The sequence below is a fragment of the Pongo pygmaeus genome, chromosome 21 (assembly GCF_028885625.2).
Source record: "Pongo pygmaeus isolate AG05252 chromosome 21, NHGRI_mPonPyg2-v2.0_pri, whole genome shotgun sequence".
Taxonomy (NCBI): domain Eukaryota; kingdom Metazoa; phylum Chordata; class Mammalia; order Primates; family Hominidae; genus Pongo; species Pongo pygmaeus.
Genome location: NC_072394.2, coordinates 56,307,201 through 56,328,725, shown reverse-complemented (window position 1 = coordinate 56,328,725; position 21,525 = coordinate 56,307,201). Strand labels below are relative to the sequence as shown.

General features: G+C 44.8%; 1 non-coding gene across 1 annotated transcript; it reads left to right on the top strand.

Annotated features, from left to right (window-relative positions):
* The first annotated feature begins 19,243 nt into the window (after window positions 1–19,243).
* On the top strand, window positions 19,244–19,305 carry LOC129022169 (U7 small nuclear RNA). Its single transcript, XR_008496257.1, has one exon. It is a non-coding gene; the product is annotated as a U7 small nuclear RNA (small nuclear RNA).
* Window positions 19,306–21,525: the final 2,220 nt, after the last annotated feature.

Below are 21,525 nucleotides of genomic sequence, written 5' to 3'. Positions count from 1 at the left end.
GGAGGCTGGTCTCAAACTCCTGACCTCAGGTGATCCACCCGCCTCAGCCTCCCAAAGTGCTGGGATTATAAGCGTGAGCCACCACACCCGGCCATATTATTATTATTATTATATATTTTTTGAGACAGAGTTTTGCTCTTGTTGCCCAGGTTGGAGTACAGTGGCACAATCTCGGCTCACTGCAACCTCTGCCTCCTGGGTTCAAGCGATTCTCCTGCCTCAGCCTTCTGAGTAGCTGGGATTACAGGCGCCTGCCACCACGCCCAGCTAATTTTTTGTATTTTTTTAATATAGACGAGGTTTCACCATGTTGGCCAGGCTGGTCTCGAACTCCTGACCTCAGGCTATCCACCCACCTCGGCCTCCCAAAGTGCTAGGAATACAGGCGTGAGCCACAGTGCCCGGGCTGGGCCACATTATATTACGTTTATTAATTAATTAATTTATTTATTTATTTATTTATGTTTTTTGAGACGGAGTCTAGTTTTGTTGCCAGGCTGGAGTGCAGTAACACAATCTCAGCTCACTGCAACCTCTGCCTCCCGGGTTCATGCGATTCTCCTGCCTCAGCCTCCCGAGTAGCTGGGATTACAGGCACCCGCCACCACACCCAGCTAATTTTTTTTTTTTTTTTAGTAGAGACAGGGTTTCACTATGTTACCCAGATCTCCTGACCTCGTGATCCGCCCATCTCGGCCTCCCAAAGTGCTGGGATTACAGGCATGAGCCACCGCGCCCGGCCTATTTTTAAACAATCACAATTCAGCAGCCCATGGATACTCAGACTGTGAACTGCCTTAGGGCTGAGTAGCTGGTAAAGGTGAAATCCACGTTTCTGAATTCTGACCTGGTAAACCAGCTTCCTCAGACCTTGTAATGAGTAAGATGGGTGCCCCCAACTGCAGCTTAAGTGACAGTTTCTTCCACCCACAGGCCACTTGCTTCCCGCTGTGAGGAACCACAGGCCACACTCTCCTCCCTACCCCCACCAGACACATATCAAGCCATCTTTGGTAGCTGTAAGAACTTTCTGCAGACACAGTCTGGCTCACTTTTGGGGACTCTAATCACGTTCAGTATTATTCAGAGTTGGATTCTGACATGGTCAGTAGATGAATCAAGATCAAAATACTTTCTAAATTAGTACTAAAATACTCAATATAATAACCCAGTGTTTTCAGAAAGAAATCTGCACAGCTGGGGCTTGACTTTTTCTTGTTTTTGTTGTTGTTGTTTGTTTGTTTTTGTTTTGTTTTGTTTTTTGGCTCTTGTTTGTTTAAAATAGATGGAGAATGTATGCAAATAGGCAAAATTCTAAACTTACTGGTCATAAGTAAGGCCCTCTAATTACTAAGCAACACTAGACATTTCAAGAATTGACTGCATTTACAGAATGCTTTCCTCACTGTAAAATGTGGGTAAAATTAGAACCTGTCACACTGGGTCATTGTGAAGGTTAAATGAATTAATACCTGCTCAATAAATATTATTTTTTCAAGTGTTCAGTCCTCCCGGGGGGTGGTCTCTCTTAGGTGTCACAATGTCTAATAAGGGCCAGCTACATAATTTGTAAGGTCCAGTGCAAAATGAAAACACGTGGCTTCTTGTTCAAAAAATTATTAAAAATTTCAAGGTGGCCGGGTGCAGTAGTGCATGCGCGCAGTCCCAGCACTTTGGGAGGCCGAGGAGGGAAGATTGCTTGAGCCCAGACATTCGAGACCAGCCGCTTCTGAGCACAGAGCCCTAAGCAACTGCTGCCCAAGACACACACCAATGAAGCTGGCCCTGTGTCTAGCAATTCCGTAACTTAGGGTTAAGAATACTGAGGACCATACATTTACTCACTTAGCGTAGACATTAAACAAACAACACTTCGTTAAGTCTCCTGAACAAGTCACCCAATCCTGTAAACCTATGGGTGATAAAATCTGGGGATTATGCTGTAAAACCAAGTGTCCTTATCTTGGAAGTCTAGGGAATCCATAAATAAATTTGGAGAATATTAATGAAACCCCTGTAATTGTGCACCTAATCTGTTTGTGTGTCTTTTCCTGGGGAAACGCTCCATGAAGAATCCGTGAATCCAAACACAGGGAGTTGGAACTCCTCCACCAGCCTTTACATTCCTAAAATCGACCGAGGGCGGGGACTCACGCCTGTAATTCCAGCACTTGGGGAGGCTGAGGCGGGATGATCACTTGAGCTCAGGAGTTTCAGACCAGCCTGGATACCATAGTGAGACCCCTGTCTCTACCAAAAATACAAAAAATTAGCCAGGTGTGGTGGCACGTACCTATAGTCCCAGCTACTCAGGAGGCTGAGGTGGGAGATGTCTTGCGCCTGGGAAGCGGGGGTTGTGATGAGCCGAGATTGTGCCACTGCACTCTAGCCTGGGTGATCCAGCAAGGCCCTGCCTCCAAAAAAAAAAAAATCTTATTTATTGATTGATTGATTGATTGATTTTTGAGTCAGGGTCTTGCTCTGTCACCCAGGCTGGAGTGCAGTGGTGTGATCTCAGCTCACTGCAACCTCCACCTCCTGGATTCAAGTGATTCTTCTGCCTCAGCCTCCCAAGTAGCTGGGATTACAGGCGCCCACCACCACACCCAGCTAATTTTTGTATTTTTAGTAGACACAGGGCTTCACCATGTTGGCCAGGCTGGTCTCGAACTCCTGACCTCAGGTGATCCACCCTCCTTGGCCTCTCAAAGTGCTGGGATTACAGGCATGAGCCACCATGCCCGGCCCAAGAAAAACCTTATGTGAATTCCAAAGATCTTCTGTAGGCCAGTGTTGAAAAAAGATAAATCAGTCAATCAATCAGTCAATCCCTAAGATCAGCCGGGCACGGTGGCTCATGCCTGTAATCCCAGCACTTTGGGAGGCCAAGGCAGGCAGATCACGAGGTCAGGAGATCGAGACCATCCTGGCTAACAAGGTAGAACCCTGTCTCTACTAAAAACACAAAAAATTAGCTGGGCGTGGTGGCGGGTGCCTGTAGTCCCAGCTACTCAGGAGACTGAGGCAGGAGAATGGCCTGAACCCAGGAGGCGGAGCTTGCAGTAAGCCGAGATCGTGCAACTGCACTCCAGCCTGGGCAATAGAGCGAGACTCCGCCTCAAAAAAAAAAAAATCTCTAAGATCTTTGTATTCCCCATTGTTTAGCATAGGTGTCGCATCTAGTGGACAATCAGTAATGCCAGTTAGCAAGGTAGGTAGGAATGAATGCCAAGTGGGTAGGGAACAAATGGCATTAAGTCCCTCCTTAATACTATGGTAAGAAAACAGAAGAAAGAAAAATCAAGTTAAGCATCAAGGCTGCTAACATTAAAATCCCAGCCCCACTGTCACTGCCATGTGAATTTACCTGGTCACTTCATGTGTTAAGCCTCTGTTTTCTCATCTGTGAAATGGGAATAATAAATAATGTCTCCTTCACTAAGCTGCTCTGGGGATTAAATAAGCTAATCACTGAGAAGTGTGCTGGGTATACTGTGAGTCTCAACTTCTGTTAGATCTCTTTTTTTTTTTTTTTTTTTAATTTTTTGAGACAGAGTCTTGTTCTGTCATCCAGGCTGGAATGCAGTGGCTCCATCTTGACTCACTACAACCTCCACCTCCCAGGTTCAAGGGATTCTCATGCCTCAGCCTCCCAAGTAGCTGGAATTACAGGTGTGCACCACCAGACCCTGCTAATTTTCATTGGTTTTTGTTTGTTCTTTTTCTGCTTTTTTTTTTTTTTTGAGATAGAGTCTTGCTCTGTCACCCAGGCTGCAGTGCAGTGGCACAATCTCGGCTTACTGCAACCTCTACCTCCCAGGTTCAAGCGATTCTCCTGCCTCAGCCTCCCAAATAGCTGGGATTACAGGTGCACGCCACCATGCCCAGCTAATTTTTGTATTTTTAGTAGAGACAGGGTTTCACCATGTTAGTCAGACTGGTCTCAAACTCCTAACCACGTGATCTGCCCGCCTCAGCCTCCCAAACTGCTGGGATTACAACCGTAAGCCACCGCACCCAGCCTAATTTTCGTATTTTTAGTAGAGACGGGGTTTTACCATGTTGCCCAGGCTGGTGTCGAACTCCCGAGCGCAATCAATTTGCCCACCCCAGCCTCCTAAAGTGCTGGGATTACAGGCGTGAGCCACTGTGCCTGGCCACATGTATTTCTTGTGTTTAATTTTGTACAACTTCAAGCCAATCTGTAAAAGAACAGTAAAGAAAACTTTGCATCTCTAAAATTATATGGCATGGCCTTTATCATACAAGTATATAAAGAAACAAACAACAGTATATATATTTTTGGGGACTAAATCTTTCTCTGTCACCCAAGCTGAAGTAGCTGGGACGACAGGTACATGCCACCATGTTCAGCTAATTTTTTTTAGTTTTTATAGAGATGGGGTCTCACTATATTTGCCCAGGCTGCAATAGTTTTTTTATAAAAGTAACTCTTTTTGGCTGGCTGGGCACAGTGGCTCACGCCTATAATCCCAGCACTTTGGGAGGCTGAGGCAGGCAAATTGCTTGAGGTTAGGAGTTCAAGACCAGCCTGGCCAACATGCCAAAGCCTGGTCTCTACTAAAAATACAAAAATTAGCCAGGTGTGGTGGTGTGCACCGGTGGTCCCAGCTATTCAGGAGGCTGAAGCAAGAGAATCACTTGATTCTCTCTTAGGAAGCAGAGGCTGCAGTGAGCCAAGATTGCATCACTGCACTCCAGCCTGGGCAATAGAGCAAGACTCTGTCTCAGAAAAAAAAAAAAAAAAATTAGCCAGGCATGTCATACACCTGTGGTCCCAGCTACTTGTGAGGCTGAGCCCAGGAGGTCACAGCTGCAGTTAAGCCGTGATCATGCCACTGCACACAAAACAAAACAAAAAGAAGCCAAAAAGGAATAACTAAAATAAGATTTTCTGGTATTTCTGCAAATTTGGTGTGTTTTCATTATCTCTTTTTTTTTTTTTTTTTGTAGATACAGGGTCTCACTATGTTGCCCAGGCTGGCCTTGAACTCCTGGTCTCTAACAATCTTCCTGCCTTGGCCTCCCAAAGCACTGGGATTATAGGCATGAGACACTATGCCCAGCCTCATTCTTGTTATCTCTTTTTTTTTTTTTTTTTGGAGACGAAGTCTTTTGTCCCCCAGGCTGGAGTGCAATGGCGCGATCTAGGCTCACTGCAATCTCTGCCTCCCAGGTTCAAGCGATTCTCCTGCCTCAGCCTCCCGAGTAGCTGGGACTACAGGCGCCTGCCGCCTCGCCAGGCTAATTTTTGTACTTTTAGTAGAGACGGTGTTTCACCATGTTGGCCAGGTTTGTCTCGAACTCCTGACCTCAGATGATCTGCCCGCCTCGGCCTCCCAAAGTGCTGGGATTACAAGTGTGAGCCACCAGGCCTGGCCTCTCGTTCTCTCATTCTCTCTTAATACTCTCTCTCCTGCCCCCTTTTTTTTTTGAAACATGGTCTCACTCCGTCATCCAGGCTGGAATGCAGTGGCAAGATCATGGCTCGTTGCAGCCTCGACCTTCTGGGCTCAAGGGATCTGCCTGCCTCAGCCTCCCAAGTAGCTGGGCCTGCAAATGAGCACCACCATGCCCAGATAATTTTTTTTTAATTTTCGTAGAGACAGGGTCTTTCTATGGTGCCAGGCTGGTCTCGAGCTCCTGGGATCTAGCAATCCCCCTGCCTTGGCCTCCTAAAGTGCTCGTTATTACAGGCATGAGCCACTGCACCTGCTCCCTTCTTCTTTACACATGAAAATCAACAGTTACTCGCTATTACCAGCATAGCTTCATTCCTCTAAACCTGAGTTTATCGTGCTTTCCATAAAATACTTTTCCACGCCGCGCGCAGTGGCTCACGCCTGTAATCCCAATACTTTGAGAGGCCGAGGCAGGCAGATCACGAGGTCAGGAGATCAAGATCATCCTGGCTAACAAGGTGAAACCCCGTCTCTATTAAAAACACAAAAATTAGCCGGACGTGGTGGCACGCACCTGTAGTCCCAGCTACTCTGGAGGCCGAGGCAGGAGAATTGCTTGAATCTGGGAGGAGGAAGTTGCAGTGAGCCGAGATCATGCCGCTGCACTCTAGCCTGGGCGACAGAGCAAGACTCCTGTCTCAAAAAAAAAAAAAAAAATTAAGTCCAACTTCCAACTTCCAGGCCAGGCATGGTAGCTCACACGTGTAATCACAGCACTTTGAGAGGCCAAGGTGGGTGGATCACTTGAGGTCAGGAGTTCAAGACCAGCCTGGCCAACATGGCAAAACTCCGTTTCTACTAAAAATACAAAAATTAGCTGGGAGTGGTGGTGGGCACCTGGAATCCCAGCTACTCGGGAGGCTGAGGCACAAGAATTGCTTGAACCTGGGAGGCGTAGGTTGCAGTTCACTCCAGCCTGGGTGATAGAGCAAGACTCGATCTCAAAAGAAAAGAAAAGAAAAGAAAAGAATTAAGTCCAACTTCCAAACGCTGTTTTCTATAGCATAGGAACATTTTCCAGGTAGCTGGATCCATAGGCAAGCCATTCTACTTTAAGTTATTAATAAACACACAAAAGCCAACTCATCAAAATAGAAGCTATGGAAGTATTTTAAGTATAACTGTGACCACATACTAAACAACTTCTAAGACCTAGCTTTAGCCAGGTGTAGCTAAACGTTCTATGTACATTATCGCCTGTTATCTTTGCAACAACCAAATGGAATGAATTCTTTTTTTTTTGTTTTTGAGATGGAGTTTCACTCTTGTTGCCCAGGCTGCAGTGCAATGGCGCAATATCCACTCACCGCAATCTCCGCATCCCAGGTTCAAGCGATTCTCCTGCCCCAGCCTTCAGAGTAGCTAAGATTACAGGCATGTGCCACCACGCCCGGCTAATTTTGTATTTTTAGTAGAGACGGGGTTTTTCCATGTTAGTTAGGCTGGTCTCAAACTCCCGACCTCAGCTGATCCACCCACCTCGGCATCCCAAAGTGCTGGGATTACAGGTGTGAGCCATCACACCCGGCCAGAATGAATTCTTATTAAACCCATTTTATAGCTGAGGGAGCAGGGGTGCAAAGCAAAAGCTTGATGAATTTGTCCAGGGTCTTAAAGAGTGAGCAGATCAGCCCAACAACTGAGCAGTAACTTTGAATCATGCACAATTCCTGGAAATGGGAGCAAAGCAAAAGTCTACTCCCAGTTATTTATTTTTTCCCATTTCTTTTTTCTTTTTTTTTTTTTTTTTTGAGACAGCATCTGGCTCTGTCGCCCAGGCTGGAGTGCAGTGGCACGATCTCAGCTCACTGCAACCTCCCCACTCCCCGCTCAAGCGATTCTCTTGTCTCACCCTCTTGAGTAGCTGGGATTACAGGGGCCTGCCACCAAGCCCGGCTAATTTTTGTATTTGTAGTAGAGATGGGGTTTCACCATATTGGTCAGGCTGGTCTCCAACTCCTGACCTCAGGTGATCTGCCCACCTCGGCCTTCCAAAGTGCTGGGATTACAGGCGTGAGCCACCACACCGGCTCCCAATTCTTTTTTTCTGCAAAATCTATTGTCCGTATTACTGTTTTTGACACAACACCAACCTTGGCATTGGCGTTGTGATTCTCATCTAATCTCTTCTCTTTCCTTCCTCATGAGGTGATATATTTGTGTCCCCACCTCCTATAGTCACCTAGCCCCTGAGCAACGGGTGATTTATGGAGAGAAATTCCACACTCATTCCCTAAACAATCCATGCCTCACATTCAGTATTCCATCACTTTCAAGCCAGGACAGCACTATTTATTTCTTTTTTATCATCCGTAATCTGTTTTTCAGTGTCTGCATTATCATCTGCTAAATATAGTCTAATGTGCTATTTGTTTCTAGGTGCCAAGACCTAGATGTGTCGCTTTGCCCCCACCTCAGGAATTTCCCAAATAAATCATAAATCATAAAATAGAGGACAATTGAAGTTAAGAGCCAGGCCAGTGCCTCATTCCTGTAATCCCAGCACTTTGGGAGGTCAAAGTGAGCGGATCACTTGAGGTCAGGTGTTCGAGACCAGCCTGGCCAAGATGGTGAAACCCTGTCTCTACTAAAAATACAAAAATTAGTCAGGCGTGGTGGCGGGCACCTATAATCCCAGCTACTTGGGAGGCTGAGGCAGGAGAATCCCTTCAACCTGGGAGGCGCAGGTTGCAGTGAGCTGAGATCATGCCACTGCACTCCAGCCTGGGTGACAGAGCAAGACTGTCTCAAAAAAAAAAGTTAAGAACCAATCCCAAGGATCCAGAAAGAAGTAGCCTAGGTAAACATTTGCTTATATGTCGCCTGTATTCTCTTCCCACCCTAATCCCATCATTTCTTCTTATAGGAAACATGCAGTGATTAATAAAAGCGCCTCCTTGAGCACTGATTTATTTTTGTCTCTGAAGGAATTAGAGGTCAGATAGTCTCTTGATTATCTCGCCCTGGCCTGAGGCTGCTCATTCATTCAGTCCTTCCCTCAAAGGATCTCTCTTTCACCTTTTCAAAAGCCAACCCCTTCCTTTCATTTTGGAAGGCTTCAGTCAAAAAGGGCTACAAGTTTGTGGCCGGGGAGGTCTCCCTGCTCTTTCTGAGAGGCATGGAAGCAGCCAGCAGCCTGTTCTGAAATCAGAACTCTATCTGCATGAGACTCCAAGTCAGTTTGGAGACCACTAACGTTCCCATACCTAGGCCGTGAGGATAGAAGCATGCCTGGTGTGTAAGAATTTCAGGGTAAACAAGTCTTTGAAAACCAGTCTTAAATTGGCCCTCAGGGAGCGGTTAGACTGACTGTACATTTTTGAGCTCAGCATCAGATTTTTTTCTTCTTCAAATGAACATTTAAATTGCCCCCTCTGCCATTGTATTGTAAGCACTATAATTAGCATGATTTAAACAATGCAGCCACAACTAAACCAGATTATTTATCTGGACTTAATCTAGAAAGAACAAAGAAACCCATTCAATTTGCCCTGAAATCCAATTTGATACATAAACATGAATAGGGAAAAGTCAACATTCTGGGTAACTTTAACACAATTATATGATTTTTAAAGTACGGTACTCTAGAAAAAGACAAATGTCTTTTTTAAAAAATGACATACATAAACTCACACTTGCCACTATTCTCACTTAGGGGCCTTTCTCATTCAGGAGAAAGCCATTCCAGCTGCTACATGAAAGATACTTATTGAAAACTGCTTTGTGTATCACAGCTGTTTGTGTATTAGGACACCCTCCCAGATGCAGTGACCTCTAAACTGGCTCATTTAATCAAGATATAAATAAAAATATAAAAAAATATAGCCGAGAATTCAAAATGCCCAACTTTCAAGAGCTGATCATGTTAGAAGCAAAATCAGTAGTGTTTCTACCTCTTCAGGCTCTTTGCAACAAGACCCCAAAAAAGATAGTCTGTTGAAAACACAGACTTCTCCCACCCCTTTGTCATTTTGTTTTGGTAGGGCCAACTGTGTATCTCTTTTTCTTAATGTTACAATTGTTAAAATAAAAATTCATTTGACACAATCCAATTTTAGGTTTGTTTATTATTATTTTTAAAATATCCAATATGTTCAAGCTTTCTCTGCAACCTTTGCTTTCTGTTTAATACTATTAATTATTCTTGTTCTTGCTGCTATAAGCTGCCCCTATCAGCAGAGATTCAAGAGAGATTTGAAAGAGTGAGCATATTTATCAAAAGAGAAAAAAATAAAGAAAATAAAGACAGCACGAGAGCATATTGGATACATAAACTGTTCTTCCTGAAAAGATAAATGATTTGGTAATGAATAGATCCTTTAGGCCATAAAAAATCCATTTATTTTCTTTTGAATTTGAATAGAAGAGATTTGCATTTTTTTCCTGCGCAGTTACACTTAAATTAAAATGCAGAGCATGAGGCTAGCATACAATCAAACTAAATAATAACTAGGGCATACTGTATTATTCATAAAAACAAAATTAATAGTTTGGGGAAGGAAATCATTGTGGTAAGAAAATGTACATTGACACCAAACACCTACTGTCAGAAGGAAAAATAAAGCGATGCAGACTACTTACGAATGGGTAATTGAAGTTTGGCATTTTATTTGGGAATGGGGAGCAAGGGTCAAGGCGTTTATCTTGTACGGAATCTACAAAGTCGAAAATGTCTGCTTTTCTGATAGCAAAGTGCTAAGAACATTTCTCTGTATTTTGATGTCTAATTATACAAAGAAAGAGAGTCAACAGTATTTTTTTTTCTCAAAGCAGAGTAGAATCAAGATATTTTTTCCCCCCAAAAAAAACATACTACAAGCGCATGTCTTTCTGTAGCTGGTCTGACAGGCACGATTGGCCCAGAACAGGAAGGTTGAGCAACAGCCCTCCTAATCTTTATGCTTCTTCCTTTCTCTCAACCTTCCCTTCCCCCAACCCGCACACACAGGAGAAAGTATTCCGATGTCTTTGATTGCCATCAACCTACAGTGGAGTCGGCTGAGAGATGGTTCTCTCTAGAGAGTTGTTCCTGCTACTCTCTCTGGTGACGACAAAGAACAAAGCCCAGGCCATCACAGAAGGTTCAGCAGCAGTGAGGTCTTGAAAATTTGGGAGAGGGCAAGAAAATTTTTTTGAATTGAGGCAATAATCTAAGATCTTCAATGTACACACACCAAACTTAAAAAGAGAAACAGGCTGTGGCAAAGTGAAAATGCCTTCCCAGGGCCAGGCAGGTGGCAAAAGAGAGGCCGGCCACCAGGTGGGGGCCGTGGCAATCAAAGGAGGAGGGGGCGGGTGTCCCTTGCCCACAGCCCTTCTATGGCCATGCGGCTTGGAGTTTGGACCTGGTGTGGCCAGAGCTCACATTTTGTTAAGGAAAGCCAGAAATCCCAATTCTTATGTAGAAGCTTTAGAAATGTTGGCGACTATTTCAAAATGTTTGAATACCATCTGAGCCAAAGAAAACATGACTGTTGCAACGCCAACACTTGTCCACCAGTTTCCTATCTCTCCTTAGGAAGAACGCAAAAGTCCAGAAAAGGATTATTTAAAACACACTGGACTTACACCATCGGTTACCTATTAATAGCTTCTGAACAACTGGCTGATTAGATAAACTGACTGATAGGACAGATGCTTTACTTTTTAACTTTGTAATATGCCATTTATTCATTCAACTTTTTTTTTTTTTTTTGAAACAGAGTCTCCCTCTGTCTTCCAGGCTGGAGTGCAGTGCCAGGATCTTAATTCACTGCAACCTCTGCCTCCTAGATTCAAGCAATTATCGTGCTTAAGCCTCCTGAAGTAGCTGGGATTACAGGCGTGCGCCACTGCACCCGGCTAATTTTTGTAATTTTAGTAGAGACAGGTTTTCGCCATGTTGGACAGGCTAGTCTTGAACTCCTGGTCTCATGTGATCCATCCACCTCAGCCTCCCAAAGTGGCAGGATTACAGGTGTGAGCCACCACACCTGGCCTCAACTTTTTTTTTTAATTGAACATCTACTATGTACTGGGAACTGGGCATTGCATAGAATGCTCTTTTCCAGGGGGAAATACACCATCAGAAACTCATTGTTTGGGGCATACATAGTTAATAATTCCAAGAATTTGAAAGGGAGAAATTTGAAAGGCAGTATTACCTCTTATATTATTAATAGTGGGTCACTTATTATATATTAAGTAATTAAATCTTTGATTTAATAGATTTACATCTATTTAAAGGGACTCATAAGAATTTCCCAAGAGCTACTTGTATTACAATGTTGAACTCAAATTTTGCCTTCATGCTGCTTGAAACATTGCCTAATTCCCTGACAGGGATATTCACATTTATCTTTTGGCATTGGAAAATTGACCAGCTTACTGTATTGTAGGCATTTTTCTTTTCTCTAAAGTGATCCATTTCACAATACAACTAAGCGTTTTTCCTTGAATACATTAAAGTGGAGATCTCAAGATAGTGAAGTGGTCTCATAAATGGTTAAAAAAGTGCAGATATGGGCCAGGCACTGTGGCTCATGCCTGTAATCCCAGCACTTTGGGAGGCCAAGACGTGCAGATCACCTGAGGTCAGGAGTTCAAGGCCAGCCTGGCCAACATGGCAAAACCCACGTCTCCACTAAAAATACAAAAATTAGCCAGGTGTGGTGGCGTGTGACTGTAATCTCAGGTACTTGGGAGGCTGAGGCAAGAGAATGGCCTGAACCCGGGAGGCAGAGGTTGCAGTGAGCCAAGATCACGCCACTGCACTCCAGCCTGGGCTACAGAGCGAGAGTCCGTCTCAAAAAAAAAAAAAAGAAAAAAGAAAGAAAAAGTACAGATATCAGGCTGGGCACAGTGGCTCACACCTATAATCCCAGCACTTTGGGAGGCCGAAGAGAGCAGATCACTCAAGCCCAGGAGTTCTAGACAAGACTGGGTAAAATGAGGAAACACATCTCTACAAAAAATACAAAAATTAGCTGGGCGTGGTGGTGTGCACCTGTAGTCCCAGCTACTTGGGAGGCTGAAGTAGGAGGACTGCTTGAGCCTGGGAGGCAGATGTTGCAGTGAGCCATGATGGTGTCACTGCACTCTAGCCTGAGTGACAGAGTAAGACCCTGTCTCAAAAAAAATAAAAGTTTCCACCGGGTGCGGTGGCTCACGCCTGTAATCTCAGCACTTTGGGAGGCTGAGGTGGGCGGATGGCAAGGTCAGGAGCTCGAGACCAGCCTGGCCAATATGGTGAAACCCTATCTCTATTAAAAATACGAAAAAATTAGCCGGGCGTGGTGGTGGGCGCCTGTAATCACAGCTACTCAGGAGGCTGAGGCAGGAGAATCGCTTGAACCTGGGAGGCAGAGGTTGCAGTGAGCCGAGATTGTGCCACTGCACTCAAGCCTGGGTGACAAAGCGAGACTCCATCTCAAAATAAATAAATAAATAAAATTTTTAAATAAAAATAAAAGTTTCTTGCACATTCAGAATAAGGGTAATTTGGTATAACCTTTCCAAAAGGCAGTTAGGCAATATAAAACAAAAAATAACACAGGTTCGCTTTGATGCAGATATATTACCTTTAGGGATTTACCTTAAAGAGAGGCCGAGTGCAATGGCTCACGCCTGTAATCCCAGCGTTTTGGGAAGCTGAGGCAGGCTGGTCAACCTGAGGTCAGGAGTTCAAGACCAGCCTGGCCAACCTGGTGAAAACCCGTCTTTACTAAAAATACAAAAATTAGCCAGGCATGGTGACACATGCCTGTAATCCCAGCTACCTGGGAGGCTGAGGCACAAGAATCACTTGAGCCTGAGAGGCAGAGGTTACATCAAGTAGAAATCAAGCAGAGATGGCGCCACTGCACTCCAGCCTGGACCACAAAGTGAGAAAAGGCATTTTAAAAAAAAAGGAGAGCATCTCTCAAAAGGTTTTTTTTTGTTTTATTTTGTTTTTAAGACGGAGTCTTGCTCTGTCACCCAGGCTGGAGTGCAGTGGTGCAATTTCGGCTCACTGCAAGCTCCGCCTCCCGGGTTCATGCCATTCTCCTGCCTCAGCCTCCCACCTAGCTGGGACTATAGGCGCCCACCACCACGCCCAGCTAATTTTTTGTATTTTTAGTAGAGACAGGGTTTCACCGTGTTAGCCAGGACAGTCTTGATCTCCTGACCTCATGATCCACCCGCCTTGGCCTCCCAAAGTGCTGGGATTACAGGCGTGAGCCACCGCGCCCGGCCACATCTCTCAAATGTTAAAGTCTGGACACACAACGGTGTTTGCACAAGGCTCAATTTAAAATAATTATAAATTGCCAAGAAACTAAATGTCCCTCAAAAGCTGTCAAAGGGGGCTGGGTGCGGTGGTTCACGCCTGTAATCCCAATACTTTGGGAGGCCTAGGCGGGCAGATCACCTGTGGTCGGGAGTTCAAGACCAGCCTGACCAACATGCAGAAACCCCGCATCTACCAAGAATACAAAAATTAGCCGGGCGTGGTGGCACATGCCTGTAATCCCAGCTGCTCAGGAGGCTGAGGCAGGAGAATCTCTCCAATCCGGGAAATCGGAGGTTGCAGTGAGCCGAAATCACGCCACTGCACTCCAGCCTGGGTGACAGAGCAAGACTCTGTCTCAAAAAAAAAAAAAAAAAAAAAGTCTATGACATATTGCACAGAATTTGTAGAGTTTAATTGTATTTATGTAAAATTACTGTGTAAGAGAAGCCTAAAATGATGTTCACCAAGAGTTAAGGATGCTGTTTTCTATGCAGTAGAATCTTAGATGACTTCAAGTCTCTTTGTACTTTTCTTTAAAGCTGAACACAAGTGGTTTAGACAATAGCAAAATATCTTTTCAGAAGAGTTGGGAACATATGAAGCAGAGAAACAACTTGGCCTGGAGTGGTGGCTCATGCCTGTAATCCCAACACTTTGAAAGGGACTGAGGTGGGAGGATTACTTAAGGCCAGGGATTTGAGATCAGCCTGGTCAATGTAGCAAGACCCCCACCTCTATTTATACATTTTAATAATAAAGCGTAAATAAATAATACAGAGAGAAAACTTGAGTGCAGAGGAGGCATGAGAAAAAACCAAGAAAGTGTAAATAGAAAAACTGAATAAATAACTTTCTCAATTAAATAATATTTCCGGGCTTGGTGGCTCTCACCTGTCATCCCAGCACTTTGGGAGGCTGAGGCTGGCGGATCACCTGAGATCAGGAGTTCCAGACCAGCCTGACCAACATAGTGAAATCACGTCTCTACTAAAAATACAAAAATTAGCTGGGCATGGCGGCGCATGCCTGTAATCCCAGCTACTCAGGAGGCTGAGGCAGGAGAATCGCTTGAACTCCAGAGGCAGAGGCTGCAGTGAGCCGAGATCAAGCCATTGCACTCCAGCGTGGGCGACAGTGTGAGATTCCGTCTCAAAAAAAAAAAGAAGGGCCGGGCGCGGTGGCTCACGCCTGTAATCCCAGCACTTTGGGAGGCCAAGGTGGGTGGATCATGAGGTCAGGAGTTCAAGACTAGCCTGGCCAATATGGTGAAACCCCACCTCTACTAAAGAAATACAAAAATTAGCCAGGCATGGTGGCGTGCACCTGTAGTCCCAGCTACTTGGGAGGCTGAGGCAGGAGAATCGCTTGAACCCAGAAGGCGGAGGTTGCAGTGAGCCGAGATCGTGCCACTGCACTGTAGCACTCTAGCCTGGGTGACAGAGTGAGACTTCCTCTCAAAAAAAAAAAAAAAAGAAGAAGAAGAAGAAAGTAAAAGTCAAAAAAAAAAAAAGAAAAAGAAAAATGAATGAGCTGGTCATTTGCCTGCCTTGCCTCCTGGATTCTAACCAACATCTCATGTGAAGTTGCGTTCTAATTCCGATGAGTGTACCATGCTTGCTTGGGTTTCTTGTAGACACAGCAATATGTTAGAGTTTTCCAGATTACATTCCACAATGTTAATAAGTTGTAGAATACACTACAACAAAAATTTCTGTGGTCAAATCAGCATAGGACACGCTGGGTTAGAGAAAATCAAACTGTTTTCTTTCCTACAGAACTTCTTAGTGCATTTTACATATGAACACGTGTTGCAGATTTTCAAGGGGAGATTATATTTCCTGAATTTATTGACCATGGAACTAGTCACTCCTCAAAGAACAACTGAGTTCTTCAAGAGGATAAAATGTGAGTCATCCTTGTTTTTTTTTTTTTTTTAATTAAAAAAAAAACCTATATTGGCCAGGCGGGGTGGCTCGCGCCTGTAATGCCAGCACTTTGGGAGGCTGAGACGGACGGATCGCAAGGTCAGGAGATCGAGACCATCCTAGCTAACACAGTGAAACCCCGTCTCTACTAAAAATACAAAAAAATTAGCCGGGCGTGGTGGTGGGCGCCTGTAGTCCCAGCTACTCGGGAGGCTGAGGCTGGAGAATGGCGTGGACCCTGGAGGCGGAGGTTGCAGTGAGCCGAGATCGCGCCACTGCACTCCAGCTTGTGACTCCGTCTCAAAAAAAAAAAAAGACCTATATTTTATTATCCTGTTTTAAAAATATTCTACTATTTCCTAACAATCCACAGCTATTTTTTCCATTACTTTATTCCACCATCTCCTAAACCAGTGGTTTGCAAAGATGTTTGTGTAAGGGACAATTGTTTGTGATGTTTGTGTAAGGGACAATTCATAAAAGATGAGGCCGGGTGTAGCGGCTCATGCCTGTAATCCCAGCACTTTGGGAGGCCAAGGCGGGCGGATCACCTGAGGTCAGGAGTTGGAGACCAGCTTGGCCAACATGGTGAAACCCTGTCTCTACTAAAAATACAAAAATTAGCCAAGCGTGGTGGTGGGCGCCTGTAATTCCAGCTACTCGGGAGGCTGAGGCAGAAGAATTGCTTGAACCCAGGAGACAAATGTTGCAGTGAAGCCAACATGGTGCCACTGTACTCCAGCCTGGGTGACAGAGTGAGACTCTGTCTCAAAAAAAAAAGAAAGAAAGGATGAAAATGTTTTTAAAGGTATATATAGTCCCGCAAAGAGCTTTATTGCATTGGGTGGGGTATATTTTTATGACTTAATTTACCCACCTTGATGGATTCTACGGTGATGATTAGGAATGAGAAAATGTCTGACATGTAATAAGCACTGTCTTAGTTCAGGCTCATATAACAAATTACCATAGATTGGGTGGCTTAAATAACATGTAGTTCTCAGTTCTGACAGCTGGAATTCCCAAGATCAGGGCACCAGTATGGTTGGGCCCTGATGATGGCCGTCTTACCAGTTGTACACAGCTGAATTCTCCCTGTAGTCTTACATGGTGGAAAGAGGATTAGCTAACTCTGTGGCCTCTTCTTCTAAGGGGACACTAATCCCTTTCATGAGAGATCATCCCTCGTAACCTATTACCTTCCAAAAGCCCCACCTCCAAACACCACCATATTGGGGACTAGATTTTAACATGAATTTTGAGGAGACACATTCAGAGTCCATAACAAGCACTCAGTAAATATTATCCAAACATAACGTTTTATTTTCTTTTTTCTTTTTCTTTTTCTTTCTTTTTTTTTTTGAGATAGAGTCTCACTCTGTCGCCCAGGCTGGAGTACAGTGGCACGATCTCAGCTCACTACAACCTCCGTCTCCCGGGTTCAAGCAATGCTCCTGCCTCAGCCTTCCGAGTAGCTGGGATGACAGGCGCCCGCCACCATGCCCAGCTAATTTTTGTATTTTTAGTAGAGATGGGGTTTCACCATATCGGCCAGGCTGCTCTCGAACTCCTGACCTTATGATCTGCGCACCTCGGCCTCCTAAAGTGCTGGGATTATAGGCATGAGCCGCCACACCTGGCCAAACATAACTATTCTTATAGTTATAATAATTCCATGAAATAGGTCCTACTACCTCCCTCTTTTTTGTTGTTGTTGATTTTTAATTTTTAAGAGATGAGGTCTCACCATGTTGTCCAGGCTGGACTTGAACTCCCAGGCTCAAGTAATCCTCCCACCTAAACCTCTTGAGTAGCTGGGATGACAGGCGCACACTACCACGGCCAGCTAGCTCCTTTATTTATTTATTTATTTATTTATTTATAGACAGGGTCTTGCTCTGTCGCCCAGGCGAGAGCAGAGTGGCATAATAATGGCTCACTGCAGCCCCAACCTCCCAGGCTTAAGCAGTCCTCCCACCTCAGTCCCCAACCTCCCAGGCTTAAGCAGTCCTCCCACCTCAGCCTCCCAAGTAGCTGGGATCACAGGCGTGTACCATCACACCTGGCTAATGTTTTTATTTTTGTGGAGATGGAGTCTCCTTATGTTGCCCAGGCTGATCCTGAACTCCTGGGCTCAAGTGATCCTCCCATCTTGGCTTCCTAAAATGCTGGAATTACAAGCATGAGCCACAATGCCTGGCTTACCTTTCTTATTTTACAGATGAAAAAATGAAAGCAGGGTGGGGCGCAGTAGCTCACGCCTATATCCCAGTATTTTGGGAGGCCGAGGTGAGCAGATCACCTGAGGTCAGGAGTTCAAGATCAGCCTGACCAACATGGAGAAACCCCATCTCTACTAAAAATACAAAATTAGTCGGGCGTGGTGGCACATGCCTATAATCCCAGCTACTCAGGAGGCTGAGGCAGGAGAATCGCTTGAACCCGGGAGGCAGAGGTTGCGGTGAGCTGAGATTGTGCCATTGCACTCCAGCCTGGGTGAGAGTGAGACTGTCTCAAAAAAAAAAAAGAAAAAAGAAAAAGAAAGCCATGTGTGTTGGCACGAACCTGTGATCCCAGATACTTGAGAGGCTGAGGTGGAAGGATCACTTGAAACCCAGAGGCAGAGGTTGCAGCGAGCTCAGGTGGCACCACTGCATTCCAGCCTGGGCAACAGAGCAAGACCCTGTCTCAAAAGAAAACAAAACAACAAAATCAAGCCAAAAAGAAAAAGAAAGTTGCACAAAGTCACGTAAGAGTAAACAGTAGGACAGGGATTAAAACCCAAATCCTCTGACCCAAGAGCTCAAACTCTAAGCCAGAAAAACATTTTTTGTTTTGCTTTGTTTTAAGGAGCGAAAAGTTTAACAACCAAGAAAGAAGGAAGAAAGAAGAGAACAGCTCCCCCATACAGAGACAAGGGAGGGGGTCTTGGAACAAACAGAAACCCCCAGAAAAGCTTTTAATGAAGGTAGCTCTGAGCCAGGCAGAAAGGAAAAGGTTATTAGGCAGCTATTATTATGCCTATGTTGTGCTAAATGCTCTCGGTAAGGGAGTGGTTCTCAGCACTAGATTGGACTTCAGTCTTCAGATGAAGGACTCCTGAGCACAAGTTTATAACAACCTGCAATAGGGAAATAAACCCTATAAATGTGGGCGGGGCTTTCTCCAACATAAAGTTTATCCATTCACTTAGAACATCCCACAGCAAAGGCCGGGCACGGTGGCCCATGCCTGTAATCTCAGCACTTTGGGAAGCCGAGGCAGGCGGATCACCTGAAGTTAGGAGTTTGAGACCAGCGTGGCCAACATGGTGAAACCCCATCTCTACTAAATATACAAAAATTAGCCGAGCGTGGTGGCACACGCCTGTAATCCCAGCTACTTGGGAGGCTGAGGCAGGAGAATCGCTTAAACCTGAGAGGCAGAGGTTGCCGTAAGCCGAGATTGCACCACTGCACTCTAGCCTGGGCGACAGAGGGAGACTCCATCTCAACAGAAAAAAAAAAAAAAAAAAAAAGAACATCCCACAGCAGAAGTTCGTTCATTTATTCATTCATTTATTTTATTGTTCAACAACTACATCTTAGTGTTACAACTCTTTTAGAATTTGTCTCGCAGGCTTTCTGGTTTTCGCCGGAAAGCCACCTTAAAAAAACTAAAAAAAAAAAAAACAAACAAACTAAAAAAAAACCCCTACATCTTTCTTTCTTTTTTTTTTGAGACAGGGTCTCACTCTGTCCCCCAGGCTGGAGTGCAGTGGCATGATCTCAGCTCACTGCAAACTCCACCTTCTGGGTTTAAGCGATCCTCCTGCCTCAGCCTCCCGAGTAGCTGGGATTACAGGCACACGCCACCACGCCCAGCTAATTTTTGTATTTTTAGTAGAGACGGGTTTTCACCATGTTGGCCAGGCTGGTCTCGAACTCTTGACCTCAAGTGATCTGTCCACCCCAGCCTCCCAAAATGCTGCGATTAGAGTCGTGAGCCACCACTGCACGTGGCCAAAAAACGACATCTTAAGCACCTATTAGAAGCCAGGCACTGTGTTTAGTTTTGTGCCCAATGTTGTGAATACAATATTCAGCCCACAAAGGCAAGGATCCCACAATCCTTACTCAAACACAGTGATCATCATCAAAATAATGTGAATTTTAAAAGGTTGGAAATTGGGAGGCCAATGCAGGTGGATCAACCTGAGATAAGGAATTTGAGACCAGCCTGACCAACATAGTGAAACCCCGTCTCTACTAAAAATACAAAAATTAGCCAGGCATGGTGGCACATTCCTGTAATCCCAGCTACTTGGGAGGCTGAGGCAGGAGAATCGCTTGAACCCGGGAGGCAGAGGTTGCAGTGAGCCAAGACTGTACCATTGCATTGCACTCCAGCCTTGGCGATAAGAGTGAACTCTATCTCAACAAATAAAATAAAATAAAATAAATAAATAAAAATAAATAAAAGTTGGAATTTAAGATTGGGTAAGGTATTTGATTTTCAATCATAAACTTATTATTTTGTTTTCTTTTGTTGTTGTTGTTGTTGCTGTTCTGCCTGGACAATCCCTACTGCAGAAGAAAGTAATTTGTTTTTTTTTTTTTTGAGATGGAGTTTCACACTGTCACAGGGGCTGGTGTGCAGTGGCACAATCTCGGCTCACTGCAACCTCTGTATCCCGGGTTCAAGCGATTCTCCTGCCTCAGTCTCCCGAGTAGCTGGGATTACAGGCGCCGGCCACCATGCCTCAGCTTCCCGAATGGCTGGCACTACAGGCGCTCACCACTATGACCAGCTAATTTTTTGTATTTTTAGTAGAGATGGGGTTTCACTGTGTTGGCCAGGCTGGTCTTGAACTCCTGACCTGGTGATCCGCCCGCCTCGGCCTCCCAAAATACTGGGATTACAGATGTGAGCCACCGCCCCCGGCCATAGAAGAAAATAATTTTAATGTATCCTTTTTTATTGGATCTGAAAATAGATTTACATTGTTCAACTACAAAAAAAAGCTAGTGCTTTCTGGGCATAATAATTGCTAATGTATGTGTAATACACTAAAGTTTAAAGTGTGCTTGTGCAAACAGTGTTCAAGTAGTTCTCTAACGTCTTACAGGAAAATAAGATGTGAAAAGCAAGGCTCATGAAGGATAATGGATTTGCATGAGATCACTTGGGCAGCAATCCTGACCCAGCTATTGGTATGATGGTTATTGTTATTATTATTGCCATATGCCATTCCCTTAATACCTCAAGTTAGCTGAGACACCTCTCTTCCCTACAAACTTCAAGAGTCTGCCCGGTGCGGTGGTTCATGTCTGTAATCCCAGCACTTTGGGAAGGCCGAGGCGGGCGGATCACTTGAGGTCGGGAGTTGGAGACCAGCCTGACCAACATGGAGAAACCCCATCTCTACTAAAAATACAAAAATTAATTGGGCGTGGTGGCACACGCCTGTAATCCCAGCTGCTCAGGAGGGGCTGAGGCAGGAGAATTGCTTGAACCCGGGAAGCGGAGCTTGAGGTAAGCCAAGATCGCACCATTGCACTCCAGCCTGGGCAATTAACAGTGAAACTCCATCTCCAAAAAAAGAAAAAAAAAAAAAAAAAAAGAGTCTAATCTACATTCCCGAGACTGTAGGGTATGTGTGCACAAGTGTGTATACATAAAAATTCTTTATAATCTCTATTGCTAAATTTGAAATGTGAGTAAAGTACAACTATCAGGAGCATCCAATTCCAGGTACTTCTGGTCACATTAGACAGCTTCAAAAAATATATATGGAAGGCGTGGTGGCTCACACCTGCTGCAATCCCAGCACTTTGGGAGGTCAAGGTGGGATCTACTTGAGGCCAGTAGTTGAGACCATCCTGGG